At 36.7% G+C, this 24,189-nt stretch overlaps 1 long non-coding RNA gene across 1 annotated transcript in view; it reads right to left on the bottom strand.

Annotated features, from left to right (window-relative positions):
• Positions 1-6,861: 6,861 nt before the first annotated feature.
• LOC117325991 overlaps positions 6,862-24,189 on the bottom strand; it is a 27,495-nt gene continuing 10,167 nt past the window's right edge. The window contains exons 2-3 of the long non-coding RNA XR_004532404.1: positions 13,185-13,248; positions 6,862-7,850 (exon numbers count right to left, since the gene is read on the bottom strand). This is a non-coding gene — a long non-coding RNA (uncharacterized LOC117325991). The remainder of the gene's footprint in view (positions 7,851-13,184; positions 13,249-24,189) is intronic.

The following is a 24,189-nucleotide window of genomic DNA, read 5'->3' as shown; positions in this document are numbered from 1 at the left end:
CCCCTAGTACAGTACTGATCTGTGTTGTACCACCTAGTACAGTACTGACCTGTGTTGTACCCCTAGTACAGTACTGACCTGTGTTGTACCCCCTAGTACAGTACTGACCTGTGTTGTACCCCCTAGTACAGTACTGACCTGTGTTGTACCCCTAGTACAGTACTGACCTGTGTTGTACCCCATAGTACAGTACTGACCTGTGTTGTACCCCTAGTACAGTACTGACCTGTGTTGTACCCCCTAGTACAGTACTGACCTATGTTGTACCCCCTAGTACAGTACTGACCTGTGTTGTACCCCCTAGTACAGTACTGACCTGTGTTGTACCCCCTAGTACAGTACTGACCTATGTTGTACCCCCTAGTACAGTACTGACCTATGTTGTACCCCCTAGTACAGTACTGACCTGTGTTGTACCCCCTAGTACATGACTGACCTGTGTTGTACCCCCTAGTACAGTACTGACCTATGTTGTACCTTCAGTACAGTACTGACCTGTGTTGTACCCCCTAGTACAGTACTGACCTGTGTTGTGTCCCCTAGTACAGTACTGACCTGTGTTGTACCCCCTAGTACACGACTGACCTATGTTGTACCCCCTAGTACAGTACTGACCTGTGTTGTACCCCCTAGTACAGTACTGACCTATGTTGTACCATCTAGTACAGTACTGACCTGTGTTGTACCCCCTAGTACAGTAATGACCTGTGTTGTACCCCCTGGTACAGTACTGACCTGTGTTGTACCCCCTAGTACAGTACTGACCTGTGTTGTACCCCCTGGTACAGTACTGACCTGTGTTGTACCCCCTAGTACAGTACTGACCTGTGTTGTACCCCCTAGTACAGTAATGACCTGTGTTGTACCCCCTGGTACAGTACTGACCTGTGTTGTACCCCCTAGTACAGTACTGACCTGTGTTGTACCCCCTAGTACAGTACTGACCTGTGTTGTACCCCCTGGTACAGTACTGACCTGTGTTGTACCCCCTGGTACAGTACTGACCTGTGTTGTACCCCTAGTACAGTACTGACCTGTGTTGTATCCCATAGTACAGTACTGACCTGTGTTGTACCCCTAGTACAGTACTGACCTGTGTTGTACCCCTTAGTACAGTACTGACCTATGTTGTACCCCCTAGTACAGTACTGACCTGTGTTGTACCCCCTAGTACAGTACTGATCTGTGTTGTACCCCCTAGTACAGTACTGACCTATGTTGTACCCCCTAGTACAGTACTGACCTATGTTGTACCCCCTAGTACAGTACTGACCTGTGTTGTACCCCCTAGTACAGTAATGACCTGTTTTACCCCCTAGTACAGTACTGACCTGTGTTGTACCCCCTAGTACAGTACTGACCTGTGTTGTACCCCCTAGTACAGTACTGACCTGTGTTGTACCCCCTGGTACAGTACTGACCTGTGTTGTACCCCCTAGTACAGTACTGACCTGTGTTGTACCCCTAGTACAGTACTGACCTGTGTTGTACCCCCTAGTACAGTACTGACCTGTGTTGTTCCCCCTGGTACAGTACTGACATGTGTTGTACCCCCTGGTACAGTACTGACCTGTGTTGTACCCCCTAGTACAGTACTGACCTGTGTTGTACCCCCTAGTACAGTACTGACCTGTGTTGTACCACTGGTACAGTACTGACCTGTGTTGTACCCCCTAGTACAGTACTGACCTGTGTTGTACCCCTAGTACAGTACTGACCTGTGTTGTACCCCTAGTACAGTACTGACCTGTGTTGTACCCCCTAGTACAGTACTGACCTGTGTTGTACCCCCTAGTACAGTACTGACCTGTGTTTTACCCCCTAGTACAGTACTGACCTGTGTTGTACCTCTAGTACAGTACTGACCTGTGTTGTACCCCCTAGTACAGTACTGATCTGTGTTGTACCCCCTAGTACAGTACTGACCTGTGTTGTACCCCCTAGTACAGTAATGACCTGTGTTGTTACCCCTAGTACAGTACTGACCTATGTTGTACCCCCTAGTACAGTAATGACCTGTGTTGTACCCCCTAGTACAGTAATGACCTGTGTTGTACCCCCTAGTAGAGTAATGACCTGTGTTGTATCCCCTAGTACAGTACTGACCTGTGTTGTACCCCCTAGTCCAACGACACCTAGTACAGTAACGACATGTACAGTACTGACCTCAGTTTTATCCCCTCTTAGTATAGATATTCGTACCAACGATCTCCTTCCATATATTTCTATTCCTTATATGGATTCCCACAATTCCCTGCAAAACGACTCACTTTGAACTCATATTTCTTTATGATCAAGTGCAGTCGTTTGGAAGGATAGAGATAATGTTTTATTCTCATTCATTAGAATTAATTGATTAATTGAATCTGAAACATTTCTACATGAAAGTTTATAAAAGTAAGAAATGTCTGGTTGGTCAAGAATATGTAAATTATTCTGTAAGACACAAGATTTCCCCCCACCTCCCCTTTGTTTCGACACTGACACACACCAATATCAATTCAATACTAGTAATTAAAACCAATATGGAGTGTCATTATTTATTGAAGATTTGTAATTAAGAAATAAATTTGAGACCTAAGCTAGCCCATTATTTTCTCCTTATCCAATTGTAGTACAGCAATGGCAGTCAGGTCAATACGAACGTCTGGCCAAAACAAAACACTACACACACAACCTCCACTTCTCTTATAATCACTGGCTCAAGACATTCAACAAAATTCACTCAAATTTCTCTTGCCATCATTGAAATAGGTAGAACATCACATGAGGCTTTGTATTAAGCAGTGACTTGTGAATGTGCTTGACAGAGGATGAGGGCTGGACTACTGATGCTGACTGTAAGTACCACTGTTATCTATATATTATATCTCCAACTGATCGCGCCAGTATCCATGTTTTAGATAATTTTGCATTGATTTTTTTTTAAAACTGGACAACTGGTAGTAGCCACAGGATGGCAGCTTGGACACTGTACGGTTGGAGAGAGATGGTAAGATGGCGCTGGTCTGTCGTTCGGTCACACTTTGGCCGCGGAGAGTCAGCCTCACGCCTTTCTCATTTGTAATAGCTTAAAACATTATTAACTTGACAAATGAAATATGAATTTTAAAGCAAAGGTTGACAGCAAAAGTACAAATGCCAAATAAAGCTACTACGTATATACCTACCTATCGCTATCCAACGTTGTTTTGCCAGTACAAGGGGAATATAAGCAAGTATATTTGTATATATACACAGTGTAAACAAGCAATTTTTTCATTCTGGATAAATTATACGGAATTATTTTGAAATGATATGTCCTCTATCAACTTTTATGACCATGTTAAAAAGAATGTTCTCCAGAATGACAGATTTCTGGAATATTTAGGGACCTAATGTCTATAATATCTGCTGTATGCTAATATTTAACATCAGAATATGAAAGTAAATCTCCACACTGTGACATTTCGAAAGCCAATTTAAGCATCGAATTGCCAGATAATTTGGACGAGAAAGCTAACCTAAGCCAGTATGTAATAAAATCGGTTTATTTTGACTAGACATGACAGAACGACAGGGTAGAGTGTATAAAGTTCTAATTCAAGTGGAAACCATCACTATCACTTTGTAATCTGGCCACATCTCTTCTCGTCAAAAATGTAAAAAATGTTGATTTTGAAACCTAAGCGAGGCAAGTTAAATTCTCTAAACTTTTTATTGGTGCGATTGACCTAACAATTTGAAAAAAAAATTAAAAGATAAAGCGGTGGAGCAGAAGCGGAGATGCTCTGGGTCGGGTTTCTCTTTAACAGAAACTCGACCCATATATATTGGCATTAGGTATCCCCTCTGTTCAACCTATTCTGATTTCTACATTAAGCTCACATCTTTTTCAAAGCTTAAATGTCATTAGTAAATTAAAACAGTTGTAAGTGTAATCTTTATTCAAAATTAAAAACAGTCATTCACATTTAATTAGTAAAAAATGTCAAGGTATTTTTCTCCGAGTCTTTTATCTTTGTCTGAAGATGCCAGCATATTGATGTAATGGAAACAGCACACATGTTTCTCGCATGTTTAACGAATGATGAAAGGTTTGGAAATCTACCAAAATTTGAAAACTTCCGAAGAAAATCTTGAATAATCAATAGGATGTATATCTCTGTAGGTATAAGCCGATATCTTTGGGTCAATTTCCACAGATTAAATGTAATTCAATCTGGTTAACCATCCAAATAAAAAACAACTCTATTAGTTTATCAATTCAATTAGACTTTTAACCAATCCACATACAGTTATGTATACAGATACAAACGGAAACTCCCAGGTATGTACTGAAAGTTTGTAAATAATTAATAGTCCGAGTTATCTCACCAAGATGGAGATAAGATTAATGTTTGAAATTGTCATAGTTTTTGAGAGATATATTTTTTACGAGCTGTCAATGTCAGCCGTGGACAAAAGCATAGACACAGCTTGAGGACAGACAGTCAAGCTTAGACAACTCCACCATGGACGTTATGTATTTTCCCTGTGTTTAGCCAACACCCTGAGTCATAAACACAGTTTTTTAGCCTCCGGACATTTTCATTGTTCAAGTTCAATTTTTTATTGACTGTACAGCTAGCTATATTCAATAGAAATCCCAACATGTATAATTAAATGATGATAAAATCTTAAAACTATCGTTGTATTCATCAGAATAATGATCACATCCAACATCAACAGGTTATAAATTTCACACAATTCACAGATGGCAGATCTCCGCTATTTCATCATTAAAAAAAAGACATCATATATGAAAACCAATAAAAATTGAGATAGAAATTAATGTTTATCTTTATCGTGTATTGAATTTCATCTTGACTATAAAACACCTAGTCTTCATTATTTGCATAATGTATTGTTATTCTTGTTTGTACATTAATATAACATAACACATTATAAACAAGGTGCCGGTACCTTCACGGTAATTGCTTTCAACGATAACTCACAGAAAAAAAAAACAGTCACACTTTGTCAATAAAAAATTATAGTAAATATCACAACTGTTTGAATTAACTTTTCATAAAATTCCATTTCCCATCAAGTAGGGGTCACGACCTCATCATAATTACCATAACCACATACTTAATGCCCATAATGCAATTTGAACATGTAATTATTGCCTGAACTTCACTTATAAACCTAATTAAGCAGTGTAATGAATCGCAATTAGAAACTACTTGGAAAACTTTGCCATTTATAATATACACATTTTTTTTCGGAATCTGACAGTCTTGATTTTGATTACAAATTAGGTAATCAACAAGAAACTTATGCCATAGTTAAACAATCACTTATTCATGGCCAAAAATGACGTAATGTACAATAAAGTGTTAAAATGAAGAGCCATAAAAAAACATTTTACTTTACATCTTGTCTAGAACGTCACATAAAACATGCAGTCTTGTCCTCAATATGGTGCATAATTGTCAATTCCCTCCAACTCATTACAAAGGGCAAGGTGTTCCATTTTTCGTGCTAATTAAACTTATGTATGGAGACTCGTAGCTATTCTCTACCTTGCCATTGTCACCGTTAACTGTGTTAATTGATTTTAACCATTAAAACCAAACTTATCCTAGGTATACTTTTCCAAGTCTTGATCGAATGAGTTGTCTCTATATTACCTTCAACATTATTTACCCCAATAGAATTATAAATAAATCATATTTACATGAACATTTTGGTATTATGTGACATTGGATAAGAGTAAATGCCCTTTTTGAAGTACTAACAGCCTTAAGCCTGCCCATACGTCAAACGATGACAAGAAATGTCATTCTTATTCTTGGAGATGCTGCCTCAGTGAAGCAGTGACAATGACCGACACAATCTGTTTTGATCAGTTGTAGTCAAAATTTTTATACATTATTTTTTTTACGAAAGTCTGGCTGAACATTCTTTTATGAGATTTTGTTGCAGTTAAACTGCTCTTTTACAGCGACAGACTAACTCTCTATTTTTAAACTGTGATCATTTATGATGATGTTGCAATGTAGATATTCTGATGTTGGACAATGCCAGTAGACTCACTGTTTGTTGATAAGTTGTGATTGTTGATGATGTTGCTTCACAAATATTTTGATGTTCAACAATGCCAGTAGACTCACTGTATATTGATAAGTATAGATTCTGATGTTCGACAATGTCAGTAGACTCACCGTTTAAAGATAAGTTGTGATTGTTGATGATGTTGTTTCTGATGTTCGACAATGCCAGTAGACTCACCGTTTAAAGATAAGTTGTGATTGTTGATGATGTTGTTTCTGATGTTCGACAATGCCAGTAGACTCACCGTTTAAAGATAAGTTGTGATTGTTGATGATGTTGTTTCTGATGTTCAACGATGCCAGTAGACTCATCATTTATTGATAAGTTGTGATCATTGTTTATGTTGCTACATAGATATTCTGATGTTAGATAAGTTGCACTTTGTTGCTCACCAAGGATTGACTAAATTATCATTTTAATTTTGTGATTTAGTTTTATGGAACAACAACAGGCCTAACCTTCTTTGAAAGATCAAAATTTAAGAAATTAAAGATTTAAAACTTATTGTAATTTGATCCATTGCCATCATGTACAGTATTGTGTTGTTTAATAAGAACAAATTAAAATCTTCCTTGACAAATTGTTATACTGTGCAGTAACTATCTTTCTCAACAGCTCACCGAACATTCCTTGATCAATTGTAATTTTCTGTACTTATCGTGTTGTTCAACATCAGACTGAACTTTCTCTAATAAGTATTAGTGTTTTTTAATTCTCCCAGGCAGTCGCCAGAGTGTTGAGTAAATTTTCCGTTTCTTAACACCAACAACACAAGACATAAAATGGAATAAAACAATCAGAGATTTAATGGAAATGTATACACATTTATTGAGTGAAGCCTGCTGTGGTAACTCCACATTTATTCGTTAATGTACATAGATACTAATACACATTAAGTAACAATTAACATGTGCGTAATGAAATTATTCGTGTGTCTGATAAATTTTGGGCTTTGTAAGATTCATAAGACAGGGATAGAGTCTGTAGAATCTTAACACTGTGTCACTATCAGATGCCAGTCCAACTTCACAATGTTCATTATACCGACCAGCTTTAAGATCCACAAAAATACCATGGTACAGATGCTGGTCTCTCCTCCGCCATTCCTTCCAACAAACCTGAGTGTCAGAGATACAAATTATTCCAGGGAGATATATCTGTGATAAAATCTAGATAATCCTCTCCCTCTTTTTGAAAGAAATGCTGGTAGAACAAAAGGCCTAATACAAGGGGAGAAATTTGAGATTCCACAAGATGCTGGATCTTGTCCAAGATTCTTTATGATATCCATCAGTTAAACACCCCCATCCAAACTTATCAACTCACTGTGGGTAACACTCTCTATTCCTACACTACAGGGTGCTCAAATGACAAACATTGTCAACATTCTTACAACTTTCTATAAAACATTGCAACACGAAAATAATTTGCAATGTTCCTTGTCTATTTGTGGTTTATGTTACTTTGTTGAATTTCTTCTCGTTGATTCATTTCTCACTTAATTGCATGGCAATTTTTATTATCTTATATCAATCTTGGATGGTTCCTCATCTTGAGATGTGCTTAAATGCAAGCATTTAGATAACACAGACCAAATCTTTTCATCTGGGTCAGGTCAAGGTTTTATTTGTCCACATTGGTCAGCAGCCCTACATTTTGACCTGGAATGGACAATGGTCACTTTGATGGAGGCCAAATTCATGTCACATCAGAAGACATTGCTGCAGTGCAACTGGTCACCCACTGTTTGTCCACAGTTTTCAGATCATCATCTGCAAGAATAGGTGAAAGGGTCATAACACTGACCAAAGAAAACTTGATGGTACGAATGAGGTACTGACAATACTTAATAATTAGTCACTCCTAGTGCTACATAGGTTCCTTTAATCCTGTCAGATATCTCATAAAAATCTCAAAATGTGACAAAAGGAAACAATGGCACTACATCACAGTTAATTAACAGAGAACAATATCAAAGGTAAATTGTAACTGTTTATGTGCATGTCGGGTAAATTGTAACTGTTTATGTGCATGTCAGGTAAATTGTAACTGTTTATCTGCATGTCAGGTAAATTGTAACTGTTTATGTGCATGTCAGGTAAATTGTAACTGTTTATGTGCATGTCAGGTAAATTGTAACTGTTTATCTGCATGTCAGGTAAATTGTAACTGTTTATCTGCATGCTAGGTAAATTGTAACTGTTTATCTGCATGTCAGGTAAATTGTAACTGTTCATCTGCATGTCGGGTAAATTGTAACTGTTTATCTGCATGCTAGGTAAATTGTAACTGTTTATCTGCATGTCGGGTAAATTTCAACTGTTTACCTGCATGCCAGGTAAATTATAGCTAATTATCTGCATGTTAGGTAAATTGTAACTGTTCATCTGCATGTCAGGTAAATTTTAACTGTTCATCTGCATGTCAGGTAAATTATAGCTAATTATCTGCATGTCAGGTAAATTTTAACTGTTTATCTGTATGTCAAGGAAAATTGTAACCTTTTGTTGACAAGTCAGGTATATCAATTTAACCATTTATTGGATTTAAGTTAAGTAAACTACAGGATCTGTAAATTGCAACCATTCATAAAAAAGTCAGGTAAATTGTAACTATTTTTGGCAACAATACTTCAACTGAACAATAGAAAAGTGTAAATCACAATGAGTAAAATTTACTTATAACGAGATAAGTTTACCTTAAACATTTTTTTTAAAGGATTATGTTTCCTTAATGAAACTATAAAAGCCCTAAGGTCATTTGTAGCTAACATTATCTTAAATTTCAAAAAGATGATTAATGTCAATTGAAACTTATGGTTTTTAACATAAAATGTAAGAAGTGTCATGATCCTCTGACCTATCCCACATCTGTAAATGATAGAAAACAATAAAAACAGTGGTGAAAGCATGACGCAGATGCTAGAACTTTAAAGCTCTGTGGTTGTTTGTCAGCTGAAGGTGACCTCCTTAGTCACATACTGGTGTGTCAAAGATAAGTTAGGACATTAAATACAGTCGGGATTCCAAAATTTCAACATTTTGGATTTTGTTCTCTGGGTGGCCCAGAGAAAGGTGAAATCAGAGAATGACCAAGTCATTTTCACTTTGTGTGTATAATTGAATTATATTGGAATCCTTCCCTCTCCACTCCCCACATGTTGTAGATGATTATAGCTCCGATTCCTTCACCATCCATCACAGAACATATTCCAAAGTACTGTCTGAATATGAATAATTAACACCGACAATAATCAAAGGTTCTCATCTGGTCATTTCCCATTTCGACCAAATCCAACATGTTCCTATGAAAAATACCACCTCAAACTAATAATTCTTTTCCAAAGTATCAAACCAGAAGGTGGTTAACCTGAATGTGTTATGATGAAGATTTGATTAAAAAAAAAGATTGTGTATATAGCATGCTAGGGCAAAGGCCAACACTAGGGCGATGTAGTGTAAGTATAGTTAATACATGGACAAATATAGCCAGACTCTAGTGATCAGACACTGACCAATCCAAACCAGTCTCCGCCACAGCAGATGACACACATATCTCAGACCACCTCAATGATTACAAAGGATTTGCCAAATAAATGAAATATTAGCAAAGAAACGCTTCACCCAAAAAAATCCATTTTACTGAAATTGTCAAATGATGAAGACGGTTTTATTTTGTGAAAGCAGCAGATTACAAAATAAAACATCTGTACATGTTGACGTAGGTTTCTATGAATGTACAATGAGTAACAGTCTAGAAAGTTATCTTTTTCTTAAAAAATTCATATCTATGGAAACAGAAAAATGCATTGAATATTTATCTTTTACATAACACAAATGGTCACAGACAAGATTTCTGTTGTCTTAGCTTCGCCACACTGGCCATGTATAATATGTCTCCGAGATAACGTTATTGTGTAACCGGCCATGTCTACAACTAAAGCATTTTGGCATGTTCCAGTAACCTTTAATCTGAGGGATTCAAATAGCTATCAAATGTGAGAAAAACAAATTCTGTAAAAGCAACAATCATAACAAGTCCACGGCCACACGTCACCAAATCAGAGCCGAGCGCGGGGAGTACAATGTATAATTTCTGATGACATGACGTCTGCCCTGGAGGAAGTCCGATGTCACACCCAGACATACAGCTGACACTAAAGCACTTTAATTCGAAAATAAATCTTATTGGCTAAAAATATCAAGTAAAGTCTCGTTTGCAGATGACAGTATCTATTCCGCAGTAAAGATGGTCTATTCAATATCTCTAATGAGGTCGTGTTTCAAAATATTTCAAACATCAGAAAGGCCACAGGATCAGTCTGTGGAGCCGAGAAGTGGGTCATGTGATGGACACAATACTCTGGAAACCAGTGTAATGCTGACAAATGTCGAAAATCTTTAAGTACCAGTACTAATGACACAGGAATCTAAAGGAAACACTATTTCAGACCGAGTCCACAGTCCAGAATATTAATGTCAATCGTACGCAATCCAGATCACTGACTTCAATCAAACTAGAGTCCACAGTCCAGATAACTGATGTCAATCAAACAAGAGTCCACAGTCCAGATAACTGATGTCAATCAAACTAGAGTCCACAGTCCAGATTACTGATGTCAATCAAACAAGAGACCACAGTCTAGACTATAGGTGTCAATCAAACAAGAGACCACAGTCTAGACTACAGGTGTCAATCAAACAAGAGTCCACAGTCCAGATTACTGATGTCAATCAAACTAGAGTCCACAGTCCAGATTACTGATGTCAATCAAACAAAGAGTCCACAGTCCAGATTACTGATGTCAATCAAACAAAACACAGTCCAGATTACTGATGTCAATCAAACTAGAGTCCACAATCCAGATTACAGGTGTCAATCAAACAAGAGTCCACAGTCCAGATTACTGATGTCAATCAAACTAGAGACCAGTCTAGACTACAGGTGTCAATCAAACAAGAGTCCACAGTCCAGATTACTGACGTCAATCAAACTAGAGACCACAGTCCAGATTACAGGTGTCAACCAAGCAAGACACAGTCTAGACTACAGGTGTCAATCAAACAAGACACAGTCTAGACTACAGGTGTCAATCAAACAAGACATAGTCCAGATTACAGATGTCAATCAAACAAGACACAGTCCAGACTACAGATGTCAATCAAACAAGACACAGTCCAGACTACAGGTGTCAACCAAGCAAGACACAGTCTAGACTACAGGTGTCAATCAAACAAGACATAGTCCAGACTACAGATGTCAATCAAACAAGACACAGTCCAGACTACAGATGTCAATCAAGCAAGACACAGTCTAGACTACAGGTGTCAATCAAACAAAGAGTCCACAGTCCAGATTACTGACGTCAATCAAACTAGAGTCCACAGTCCAGATTACTGATGTCAATCAAACTAGAGTCCACAGTCCAGATTACAGGTGTCAACCAAGCAATACACAATCTAGACTACAGGTGTTAATTAAACAAGAGTTCACAGTCCAGATTACTGATGTCAATCAAACAAGAGTTCACAGTCTAGATTACTGACGTCAAACAAGACACAGTCCAGACTACAGGTGTCAATCAAACAAGATACAGTCCAGACTACAGGTGTCAATCAAACAAGACACAGTCCAGACTACAGGTGTCAATCAAACAAGACACAGTCCAGACTACAGGTGTCAATCAAACAAGACACAGTCCACTCTCCAGATTACAGGTGTAAAGAAAATTCCCTTTTTACAACTGCTGGCAATAGCTTGTATTTTCCAACATATCCTGTCCTTTCCTTTAAGGTCAAGATGGTCAACTGGTCAGTCTCCATACTATATGCACTGACTCTATAAAGCTATCCTACCGTTTGCACCCTGAGGAATCCTCCACTTAAGGCCAGGACACAGAATTTTAGATTTCACTAAAACATTGCAGATAGCATCAGTTCAGTTAAAGCTATGTGCTACACACATCCTTACAAGGTAGGACAGCTTGCAGCCTTAGTAAGGCATCTGACAGCAGCGAACATCAGCTGAACATATAAAGGACAGGTATTTAAGACTCTCTACTGATGTGTTAATGTGAGTCACCAAGGTGCACTCTTCACAGAGGTAACAGGTAAATACCTGTATACATCACCACAACACTTGTTGTGTAAGGTAACAAGTGTATTGTTGTAATATAAAAGGATCATACGGATCAGAGAAGGCAGCCAAGAAAGGGCATACAAGGCCCATAAAGAGTAAATTTGCCACCTTAGGTTTGAAACTACCACGATATTATCAACCTAAGTGACGCTGCATGGAAGGATGACACTTACACAGTAGCAAGTAACAGAATCAACAGATTGTTATCTTTGGGGTTAAAACCCAATTAAATGCATCATCCATCCAGCATAGCTGCACAGTCACTGTGCAACCACCATAAACAAGTCATGCGAATCCCGAAGCTCGACGTAATGAGCTATTTTCACAGAACGTAATTGTATGGCGCCTCAACCAGGGTCTCCTACAGACACACATCGCACCCCTTTGTTGCGGTCCGATAATAAATTACTGTGGTTTAGGTAGCTGCAATGAATGATGCAAAGATGCACCGCATTAGCACCACAAAAGGCATTAAGTTTGTCACTGGATTTCAATAAAATGAATTTCCAAGTAATTGGATGCCGTATTAAACCAGCAGAATTCATTTTTTATTTGATTCCAATACAGTACCGTTAAAGCTTTAGTAAAGCTATCTCGCTGTTAATGACACGATGTTCCTTTTTTATGTTTCAAAATGAAATCTGACTTTTAAAAAGATCTTTATTATTTTAATACATTCTTTTTGCATGATAAAATTGTGACAGTTGTGTAAAGACACAGATCTGATTGAGGCCAGACTTTTAAAGCTAGCGAGGACAACTAAACTCCATGATAGATACAATTACTAACAGGACTCAAACAAATCTAAAAGAAAATCAACAAACATTGGAACAATCAACAGAATTACCTTTTAATCCTGACCATTTTCATTCCCAAGTTTGCCAATTACACCAAACACATCCCCAAGACCAACCATTTGGAGGTGCCCCACAATATGGAGGTAGTCGTTGACCGACAAAATTCCTTACCTTGAAAACAGCTATTGCAACTTGCTTTCCACTTCTGGTCTTCAATGATAGTAGTCACTGTCACCTGGAAAATAGTCAGGAATGCGAAAATTGTACTTATATAGCAAAAATATCTTATCTGGAAAAGAAGACTAAGCTTGCAGCTTCATTGTCTTATCTTATTGCTTCACAATAAGTACATATTTAAAATGGAATAAAACTTCAGTTATGAAAATAGATCATCGCTTGAAATTCCTTTACAAATACACAATAAGTATGTTTAAGATAGCAATTAAAACTGAAAGTCATTACACTAACAAGTTTGACTTTCTGTAGCAATTGTTTTCTTCATATCACATGCTCAAATTTAACGAAACATTGATATCAAAATTAATCGGAATTGTTTCACTTATCAAGATTTCATTTACAGTATGTGGTTCAATCTGGTTCTTAATTACTATGAATATGCCCAAGACCATGAATAAATTCTATGTATATGCTAATTAGGGCTGCTTTTTAGATTATAACACTTAAAATGCAGATAATTTTGAAATAGCGTAGTTAAGTTAAAATTGTTTTATCAGTTATCTTTACCTGTGTGATGTAGATTTGTGTGACCTACATGTCTAGGAGTATATCAATGCCTTTTTATGTGTGTGGCAAGTGTCAAACCTGAACAAAATGCACATGCTCAGCCAAGGACAATGTTATTTGTTAGATGTGGTATTAATGCCATCAACTTAGTATATTACAATATTTTCTATATATAACAGTGAGTGGAAGAAAACAAGACCTCCTGTAAAAGAACCGCTGATTGTATAGAACCTGACCCCAGGGCTCCCCAAACACAAAAGTAAGGAAAACTCCCACCTCCACCCCTACCCCCACCCCTCCAAAACACAAAAGTATTCTTATTCTTAATTTCTGTCACATGGAACTCTTTTCTTTTTCTTTCTTTTTTTTTTTAATGAGGAAATTAAATAGCATACAATGTACTTTGCACTTGAAACACCAATGACCTTGACCCAAGAGAAATGACACCTGGTACACCATCTGAGGGTTAATATGTATTATAAAATTGTATCCAGGTAACTACATATGACTAGCACCATGAATTAGTAAGCTATAACCACACAAGGAATAGAAACAGTAATGACTTCTGCAATTATTTAAGAGCACTTTTTAAACTGAAATACTAAATCTATTAAAGGAGTGAATTTATCACACATTGTATGTAAAAATGATTACCATCCCCTCGAGAACACCTTTATCTACCTGTAATCTGATTACAGTACGAGCATCCTCCCGGGTCAAACGTCCCATATTGAGGTACTGCATTAAGGTTGTCCTTTTAACAGACTACCTTGATATTATCAGTACTATGGCACCTAATCAGAAATAGCATGCAATATAATCCTAGTTTAAGGAAACTCTCTGTTTCATTTTTATTCAGGTTCAGCCAGTGCTGAAGATGACTAGGATAAGATTTCAATTAATTTAAGTCCTTCTCCTCTAGATTTGGGGCCTATCTTCTTAAGTAATCATGTAATTTCTTAAGTAATCAAAGAAAATTATTTGACTTTGTAAAATAATAACAAAACCGAGTTGAGTCAGTTTGTCTACAGTTGTATGATTAGTCAAAAGTCAGCTCACAAAGTTGCATCGTCTTATTAGAGCTTATCTCTTACGGACTATCAAACTTAAATCTTATGCACTCATAATTAATGCCAGAATTCATTTTAAACATGGATATTGCAAAATTCTCCCGTAACGAAAATTGATAGAAAGTGACATATTTGTTAATGATAGGCTGAACAGATTTTCATTATGCCAAATGATACGACCTAATTTGACCTTTGGTTGTCAGCAATCAACTGATCTTCATCATGCCAAATGATACGACCTCGGTTGACCTTTGGTTGTCAGCCATTGAAATGATCCATCCAAGATCAATTGTCAATTGTTGCTATGACATCAAAAGAAATTTTGCATTTCAAAGAAATCCAAACAAATACAGCAGTCAGTGTTGAGAAGTAATGGCAGACCAGTACTCAAGTGTAGCTAGAGGCTGTCCAGTTTAATTTCAACAGAAATTATGGCGACTAATTAACAATGGAACTTATTACGAACGGGTTGAACTTTTAAGAAATATTACTTGTAATTGTTGTTTTTAAGAAAAACATTTTCTTTTTGTGATAGAAAGCCTCAACTACAGAGTTTTTTCATCATATTAAAAATACTTACTCTTAAACATTTAACTACAGGCTACAAAAATATCAGTTACTACTAAAATATTTTTTTTAGGTTTATCATAACTAGCCCTGACTCCCTTAAAAGGCCTTGTTATCAATAATAGTTTCTATAACTGTAGCCCCGACTCCCTTAAAAGGCCTTGTTATCAATAATAGTTTCTATAACTGTAACACTGAATCCCTTAAAAGCATGCAGAAAAAAGACTTTTTAGATATATATGCAATAAACACAGGAACATCTAATTTAACTGATCTGTGAAAACTTTTTAATTGTTTTTATATAAAAGGATATTCAAAATGTCTTGTTTTTAATGAAGTTTTACTATAGAAATCTCGCTTAAATCTATAAAATGCTTTTACATGTATGTTGCTGATCAAAATCTCCATTTTTTTGGAGACAGGTGCCACAGGGGTCAAAGGTAACAAATTGACCTTCAGACTGTCAATAACCATCTCCTATGGCAAATAGTTCTTTATGATGTCTCTGTTAACATGACAAGTGACATTACATGACGGTATGAAAAATTGACTTCTGAATTTTACTACTGACCTGTGCTTTCAGTGCTGTTAAATGAATAATTTTGGGGTTAATAAATATCAGCAGACACCTTGTCAAAAGACAATAATTTTACCATAAATATACTGCTGAAAACTCACAGTATAGTTTCAGTAACATGCCATAATGTTGAAGAGTTTTTAGTCACTATGACATCATTTAATGAACTTAAATGAAAAGTTCGGCTTATGATCTTTATTTCATGCAAACCACCCATAAATAGCTGATATTTCAAAAGCTTTTCGCTTTAGTTAGAACCTATTTTAAGATTAATATCTGCGACCACACCTTCAAAACACCATGCACTTATCTCCTCCCTTTAAATCTCAATTGCAGTTCTGCTAAACCTGTCAGGATTACCAATGCTCTTCAGGCATTTTAATAATGTATCAAAAGGCAAAGGAATGGGACAAGAAATGACTGAGGATTGCTGGCTTGGCAGGTCAAACATTTTAGTTATGTCCTATTTGACAGACTGACCTAGAAGTTGAAACATATGACACATTTCATGAAGCCACCAAAGTTTTTTTTTTCTTTTCCAAGCAACTTCTAAATTGTTTCAAAAAGTCTTGACTATAGGTGTTAAGCTTAAATGGTAATGAAACATGTTTAGCAGGCAACATATAGGAGGCATATATTTACTGATGGCCAATAAATGTCAACCGATATACATTACTTTGGGAGCAAGGAGCTGTAGTAGGGTGGTTGTTTATAATGCTATCTGCCAGTGTGAATTGAAACAAAGGTTTTGATGTTTGGTAGTGAGAGGAACACAATATCCCCATTAATCTTTATGACATCAAAGCTTGTGAAACTATAGGGTAGCAGGATGAACAGATGATGTTTGGTCCCACTACAATCCCCAGGACAGGCTTTTACACTGTATTACATGTGTCTAGTATTAATGTTCATAATCTCAAATCATAATTAATTGTATAGCATCATGTACCTAAATCTGATGATCATTGAACATTGGCCTAATGATTATCAATGTTGTACTACACTACAGTGATTACTGTTGTACAACATTGTACATAGATCTGCAGATTATCATTGTACAACGTTGTACATAGATCTGCAGATTATCAATGCTGTACAACATTGTATACATACACAGTGATTACTGTTGTACAACATTGTACATCGATCTGCAGATTATCAATGCTGTACAACATTGTATACATACACAGTGATTACTATTGTACATAGATCTGCAGATTATCAATGTTGTACAACATTGTTTACATACACAGTGATTACTATTGTACAACAATGTACATAGATCTGCAGATTATCAATGTTGTACAACATTGTATACATACACAGTGATTACATTGTAAATATTTCGTAACTATAATGATTATTGATGTTGTACAACATTGTTCATTAACCTGGTGATAGCTGTACATAGATCCTTTTGTACAACATTTTATATAAAACAGTGATTATTGTTATATTGTATCTAGATCTGCAGATTGTTGTACAACTTTATATATAGACCTTGTGATTTATACTGTTTTGTATCAATCCATTTCACTTGGTCCTGTCCGCTCATCCATTCATTCCACTTTGTCCTTTCTGTCCGTTCATCCACCAATATCACATTTCCATGCCCATCCATCTGTCCGTCCTTCCATCCATCCATACCACTTTATCTTGTCAATCTGTCCATCTATACACTTTGTCTTGTCAATCTGTCCATCTATATATTTTGTCTTGTCAATCTGTCCATCTATACACTTTGTCTTGTCAATCTGTCCATCTATATATTTTGTCTTGTCAGTCTTGCTATCTATACATTTTGTCTTGTCAATCTGTCCATCCATACCACTTTGTCCAGTCAGGCTGTCCATCTATACACTTTTTCCTTAAGTTTGTCCATCCATACACTTCATCTTATTATTCTGTCCATCCCTGCCTAGTCTGTCCATCTCTGCATGAAACTTTGATATTATGGTAGACTATGCATTTTACTCCACTTTCTAATACTTTTGTACCTTATCTTCACAGACCAAAGATTGCACTCTCGATATACATCTGTTCACCCTTGGTAAATGTCCAAAGAAATTGAGAGTCCAATGGTGTGAATGGTTTTAGACAATCATAAGTCTTTGAACATTACAAAGGCGCTACACACAAAGCCGAGCTGGTCAACTTGACCTTTATGTTGGTGGTTCCCTTTACCTTTATCAATGAGATCACAGCCCATGTCTCCATATATAACAGTCTCCAGACTATTAGATTTTGCTCTATCATATTCCAAGAGGGCAGAAATGATATGTATTTTGTGAGCAGAAGCTACCTCAGAGTCTCTAAGACACTGTTAATTCTAACATTTTGACTGTCATGATACTTCATTCAAAAATTCCTTCATTTGACCAGTGCACCCCACTTCATGTAAGTAGGGCATGTGACCCACATTCTTCACTTAAGACTTAAATTACACAATTTGATTGTAGCAGCACTAAGTGATAAACCCATTTAATAGGTCACTATAAGTACAATTCACATTCCCATACCACATTGGTCAAGATTTTTCATTCAGTATCGTTTTCCATTTAAGTAGCTAGGGGTAAAATGACACATTTGTATTTAGTTTGGGAACAAACACTTTGATGAAGCAGAATCAAAAATTTTAATAACAAAGCATATTGTACTTTCATGTTATTTAATCAACATTATTTTGAACTATCAGAAAAAATAGTAGAAAATTACTCTTTTGGAACATTTTGTCCTTTTTTTTTTTGCCCTTTTGCCCTTGGCTGTTTATGTTTTGTTAGTGCTAGTATATTATTTCATGCAAGTCCCTCTTGCCTACAGAAAGTAGTCTCATAGTAGAAAGTTTAGTTTTCCCCAATGGAAGTAGTATAGGCTTGAGTTTTCCCCTACAGGAAGTAGTATAGGCAGGACTTTTCCCCTACAGGAAGTAGTATAGGCTGGAGTTTTCCCCTACAGGAAGTATTATAGGCTGGAGTTTTCCCCTACAGGAAGGAGTATAGGCTGGATTTTTCCCCTACAGGAAGTATTATAGGCTGGACTTTTCCCCTACAGGAAGTAGTATAGGCTGGACTTTTCTCCTACAGGAAGTAGTATAGGCTGGAGTTTTCCCCTACAGGAAGTAGTATAGGCTGGAGTTTTCCCCTACAGGAAGTAGCATAGGCTGGAGTTTTCCCCTACAGGAAGTAGTATAGGCTGGAGTTTTCCCCTACAGGAAGTAGTATAGGCTGGAGTTTTCCCCTACAGGAAGTATTATAGGCTGGAGTTTTCCCCTACAGGAAGTATTATAGGCTGGACTTTTCCCCTACAGGAAGTAGTATAGGCTGGACTTTTCTCCTACAGAAAGTAGTATAGGCTGGATTTTTCCCCTACAGGAAGTATTATAGGCTGGACTTTTCCCCTACAGGAAGTAGTATAGGCTGGAGTTTCCCTCTCTAAACCATGTGATAGTCTCAGCTTATACAGTGTAAACTTAGTGGCAGTAAAGTCAGACACAAATTGCTTACCTATAGTAAATAGTCAAATGCCTGAATTATTAACCTGCAAAGGAAGTAGTTGACTGCCTGGCTTGACTACCAACAGGAAGTAGCTAACTGCCTGGCTTATTTATACCTACAGGAAGTAGCTAACTGCCTGGCTTATTTATACCTACAGGAAGTAGCTAACTGCCTGGCTTATTTACCTACAGGAAGTAGTTAACTGCTTTGCGGTTTTACCTACAGGAAGTAGTTAACTACCTTGCAGTTTTATCTACAGGAAGTAGTTAACTGCCTTGCGGTTTTACCTACAGGAAGTAGTTATAACTGCCTTGCGGTTTTACCTACAGGAAGGAGTTAACTGCCTTGCAGTTTTACCTACAGGAAGTAGTTAACTGCCTTGCAGTTTTACCTACAGGAAGTAGTTAATTGCCTTGCAGTTTTACCTACAAGAAGTAGTTATTTGCCTTGTGGTTTTACCTGCAGGAAGTAGTTAATTGCCTTGCGGTTTTACCTACAGGAAGGAGTTAACTGCCTTGCGGTTTTACCTACAGGAAGGAGTTGACTGCCTTGCAGTTTTACCTACAAGAAGTAGTTAACTGCCTTGCAGCTTTACCTACAGGACGTAGTTAATTGCCTTGTGGTTTTACGTACAGGAAGTAATAAACTGCCTTGCAGTTTTACCTCCAGAAAGTAGTTAACTGCCTTGTGGTTTTACCTACAGGAAGTAGCTAACTGCCTGGCTTATTTACCTACAGGAAGTAACTAACAGCCTGGCTTATTTATACCTACAGGAAGTAGTTAACTGCCTGGCTTATTTATACCTACAGGGAGTAGTTAACTGCCTGGCTTTTTTTCCTACAGGAAGTAGTTAACTGCCTTGCGGTTTTACCTACAGGAAGTAGTTAACTGCCTTGCAGTTTTATCTACAGGAAGTAGTTAACTGCCTTGCGGTTTTACCTACAGGAAGTAGTTAATTGCCTTGCAGTTTTACCTACAAGAAGTAGTTAATTGCCTTGTGGTTTTACCTGCAGGAAGTAGTTAATTGCCTTGCGGTTTTACCTACAGGAAGGAGTTAACTGCCTTGCAGTTTTACCTACAGGAAGGAGTTAACTGCCTTGCAGTTTTACCTACAGGAAGTAGTTAATTGCCTTGCAGTTTTACCTACAAGAAGTAGTTAATTGCCTTGTGGTTTTACCTGCAGGAAGTAGTTAATTGCCTTGCGGTTTTACCTACAGGAAGGAGTTAACTGCCTTGCGGTTTTACCTACAGGAAGGAGTTGACTGCCTTGCAGTTTTAACTACAAGAAGTAGCTTACTGCCTTGCAGTTTTACCTACAGGAAGTAGTTAACTACCTTGCAGTTTTATCTACAGGAAGTAGTTAACTGCCTTGCGGTTTTACCTACAGGAAGTAGTTATAACTGCCTTGCGGTTTTACCTACAGGAAGGAGTTAACTGCCTTGCAGTTTTACCTACAGGAAGTGGTTAACTGCCTTGCAGTTTTACCTACAGGAAGTAGTTTACTGCCTTGCAGTTTTACCTACAAGAACTTTAACTGCCTTGCAGTTTTACCTCCAGGAAGTAGTTAACTGCCTTGCAGTTTTACCTACAGAAAGTAGATAACTGCCTTGCGGTTTTACCTACAGGAAGTAGTTAACTGCCTTGCAGTTTTACCTACAGGAAGCAGTATCATCATCAGGCTCAAACTGCTTATCTACTGAAAGTAGTATAGGCTGCAATTTCAGTTGGATCAACATTCCATGAACAAAAGTTCTCTCTCCAATATTCAACTCAGTTTGTACTAAGCCAAGTGGAAAATTCAGTTAAGAATTTCAAACTGTTAAGCTATTAAATAATATCAGGTCAAAGAATTTGAGATTGCTTGAAACACTTTTAATATAACCAATCTGATGAATGTGTAATACCACACCACATGAAGTAGTTAAGCCGAGAAATACCTGTTCTGTGTATGGTTACCTATCTTATCAATTCCAAACATGAATTTCAAGTACCTCAAGTACTGATTAGCTACACCAGCTTCATGACAATGGCTCAAGAATAAGAACATGTTCTAGTATAAACCTACAAAATCTCCCAAGTCGTTATAGATTCATTGAAGGTAGACAGTCTGTAGGTGTAGCATCAATGCTGTGTCAAGAAATCAAAAGATTTGTAAAGCTGGGAGAAAAATACTTCAACAATGCATGTAAACCTCTTACTGAAAATTTCAAGTAGAGTACCCGACAGTCTCAGTAGCTGCCACGAGTTAAGACAATGCTCTCTGGTCCTAACGCTCCTTTTGTTGAGGATTAAACTTAACACAAGACATAGCGTAAAAAGGAATTCCTTCAACTCTCCAAGAGGATTCTAATAACCTGTGATCGCCATTTCAAGAGAGGTGGATGTGTAAATTAGCAGGAAGTAGTTATTGTATGAGTGGGATACTCTCTACGTATACATCGAGTCCGCCAACAAACAATTAAATACAACCCTTCAACAGCATTAACAAAAATCTTTGAAATACATTGAGAATCCCAACATGAAAAACTTATGATACCACTTGAACAAAATTACATTCCAAAAAAAATTGGATTCTCCATGTAGCGGAGATTAGAACCTGACTCATTTCTCTTCCACAAAATAGATATCTAACATTTCAAAAATGTTCAAAAATATTTCAGGATCTCGATCATACACATGATTTTCATAAAAACAAAATGAGAAGCTATATATACACAAGGACATACTGGCAGCCAGATAAAACTGCAAATATTTTGTAGATCTGATTTCCTGATTTTATCTGATAAAGGAATAATCAAATATTTAACTTTCAGAAACAATGAAGCATTATTAATCAAGTAGAGGAATAACAAATTACATTAGTGATCCAATCATAAATCTTTTATACAGATTTCAAAATATTGTAACAGTTTTGCTGATGAAGATCTATATCGCTCACTCAGCCGTCCAATATATTTGTTTTATAGTTTGTATAAACAATATTTTGCGGATCAGCTGCTACATGCCCTGACAGAGATTAGCGAACAGTTATTCTCACTTGAGTAACACAAGTCACACAATTCACATTAAATTTCACGAAATTAATTTACTGTATGAAAAAAATACACAACTTTTTTGGAATTAACTTTCTAGTCATGAGAAAATCTAATCTACAAATACAATACAGATTTAGCATCCAAAACAAATTTTCCATTAATTTTGCAACCAGATATGTACAGAAATCTTGATTACGTATGTAAATTGAAAACTAAACCCCTGAAGGGAGACTAGAATTGGTGATTCCGTATGTACCAAGATGAATTCTCATCCATCAATAAAGTCTATTGAGATGATATGGTCTTACAATTCCTGCTCATCATGTGATCCAAACCACGGGAGAAAAAATGAATCGTCTCCCCTTACAAATTCATTTTTCAGAAAAAAAATATGTTAACAGTCGGCATGCAATATTTCTTGCCGATTTTATGAATTGAGACTATAGAAGTACCTAACTATATAACCGAGAGTCTAATTAATACAAACCAAAAAGATTGAATAAAAGACAATATAAAATGCTTTTCATCCAGTTCATGGCCAATGTTAAGGATGCATGCTACATTATACATTACATGGTTTTCAAAGAGTTGTCTCCCTTTATGATACATACATATACACAACTATGTCAGATATAATACAGAAATCTCAATTAAGCTACGTACAGTTGTTTTAATATTTCCAGGCTGGCTAAAACAAATACATATCTGTTAACTCTAATTTGACTTACATGTTAATTCAAATGTGAGCGTGCAATTGACATCAAATTGATTCAATGTTTTTTTTTTAAATCATGCCTATGTCACACCTACCTTGCATTTAAGCATGAAATACTAAACTCCTAAATATAAACTTATTCCCATCTGTATGTATGATGTTCAGATAATGAGGAATATACATTGACTCTACTGTAGTGTGACATTTTGAACTTTTAGTACAACTATTCATATCCTGTTAACTTATCAAGTTAGCAAAGAGTGGAATAGGTATATACTCAAATATCAAAGACAATGCCCAGTCAGAACCCTAAAGACACCGGTGGACACTTGACGAATCAAAACTGTTTTTCAAGTTCTGGTCAAGTGTGAAAAAAGGTTTGAATTAAGGGTCAATTCAGTAAGTCCTTGACTTTCACTTCTTCAAATGGGATTTTCATTCTACAGTACATCTTTCTGAATAACGCATCATATTAAATTTGTTTTTCAGTTGACGTTATTTTCCCACACAAGAAAATAACCTAAATATTTTGGCAATCAAATCCTTCAGGTGACAAATTTTTCTTACACTTTCATTAAGCTGTGGGGGTCACATGTGTCAAAAGTTGTATACACACTGCGGTCAACTGGTCACTATTTAATGACCAGTCAAATAAACCTGTACCAATCCAGACCTGTATACCTTTGCCCCCCATGGGGAAAGTGCACCTTGTATTACATTCAGATATATAGACCCGATATCGTTTTTTCATTTTTATCTCTGTGCACTTTTGAAAAGTACAAAGTCCATTAATTACTAAGTGTTTTAAAGTTTTATGATCCTAACATCACGTAACCCGCATTGTCAGGATTTCTACATTGAGCAATACACATTAAAAGTGCCCTAGGGTTATTATACTGTTAACATCAGGCCTCAATATATGACCTCAAGGCGACATTAGGTACAGTACAACTTGAAACTTTAAAACAAAAAAT

Source organism: Pecten maximus, chromosome 4 (assembly GCF_902652985.1).
Source record: "Pecten maximus chromosome 4, xPecMax1.1, whole genome shotgun sequence".
In the NCBI taxonomy this organism is placed as follows: domain Eukaryota; kingdom Metazoa; phylum Mollusca; class Bivalvia; order Pectinida; family Pectinidae; genus Pecten; species Pecten maximus.
This window is presented reverse-complemented; position numbering and strand designations above follow the sequence as displayed.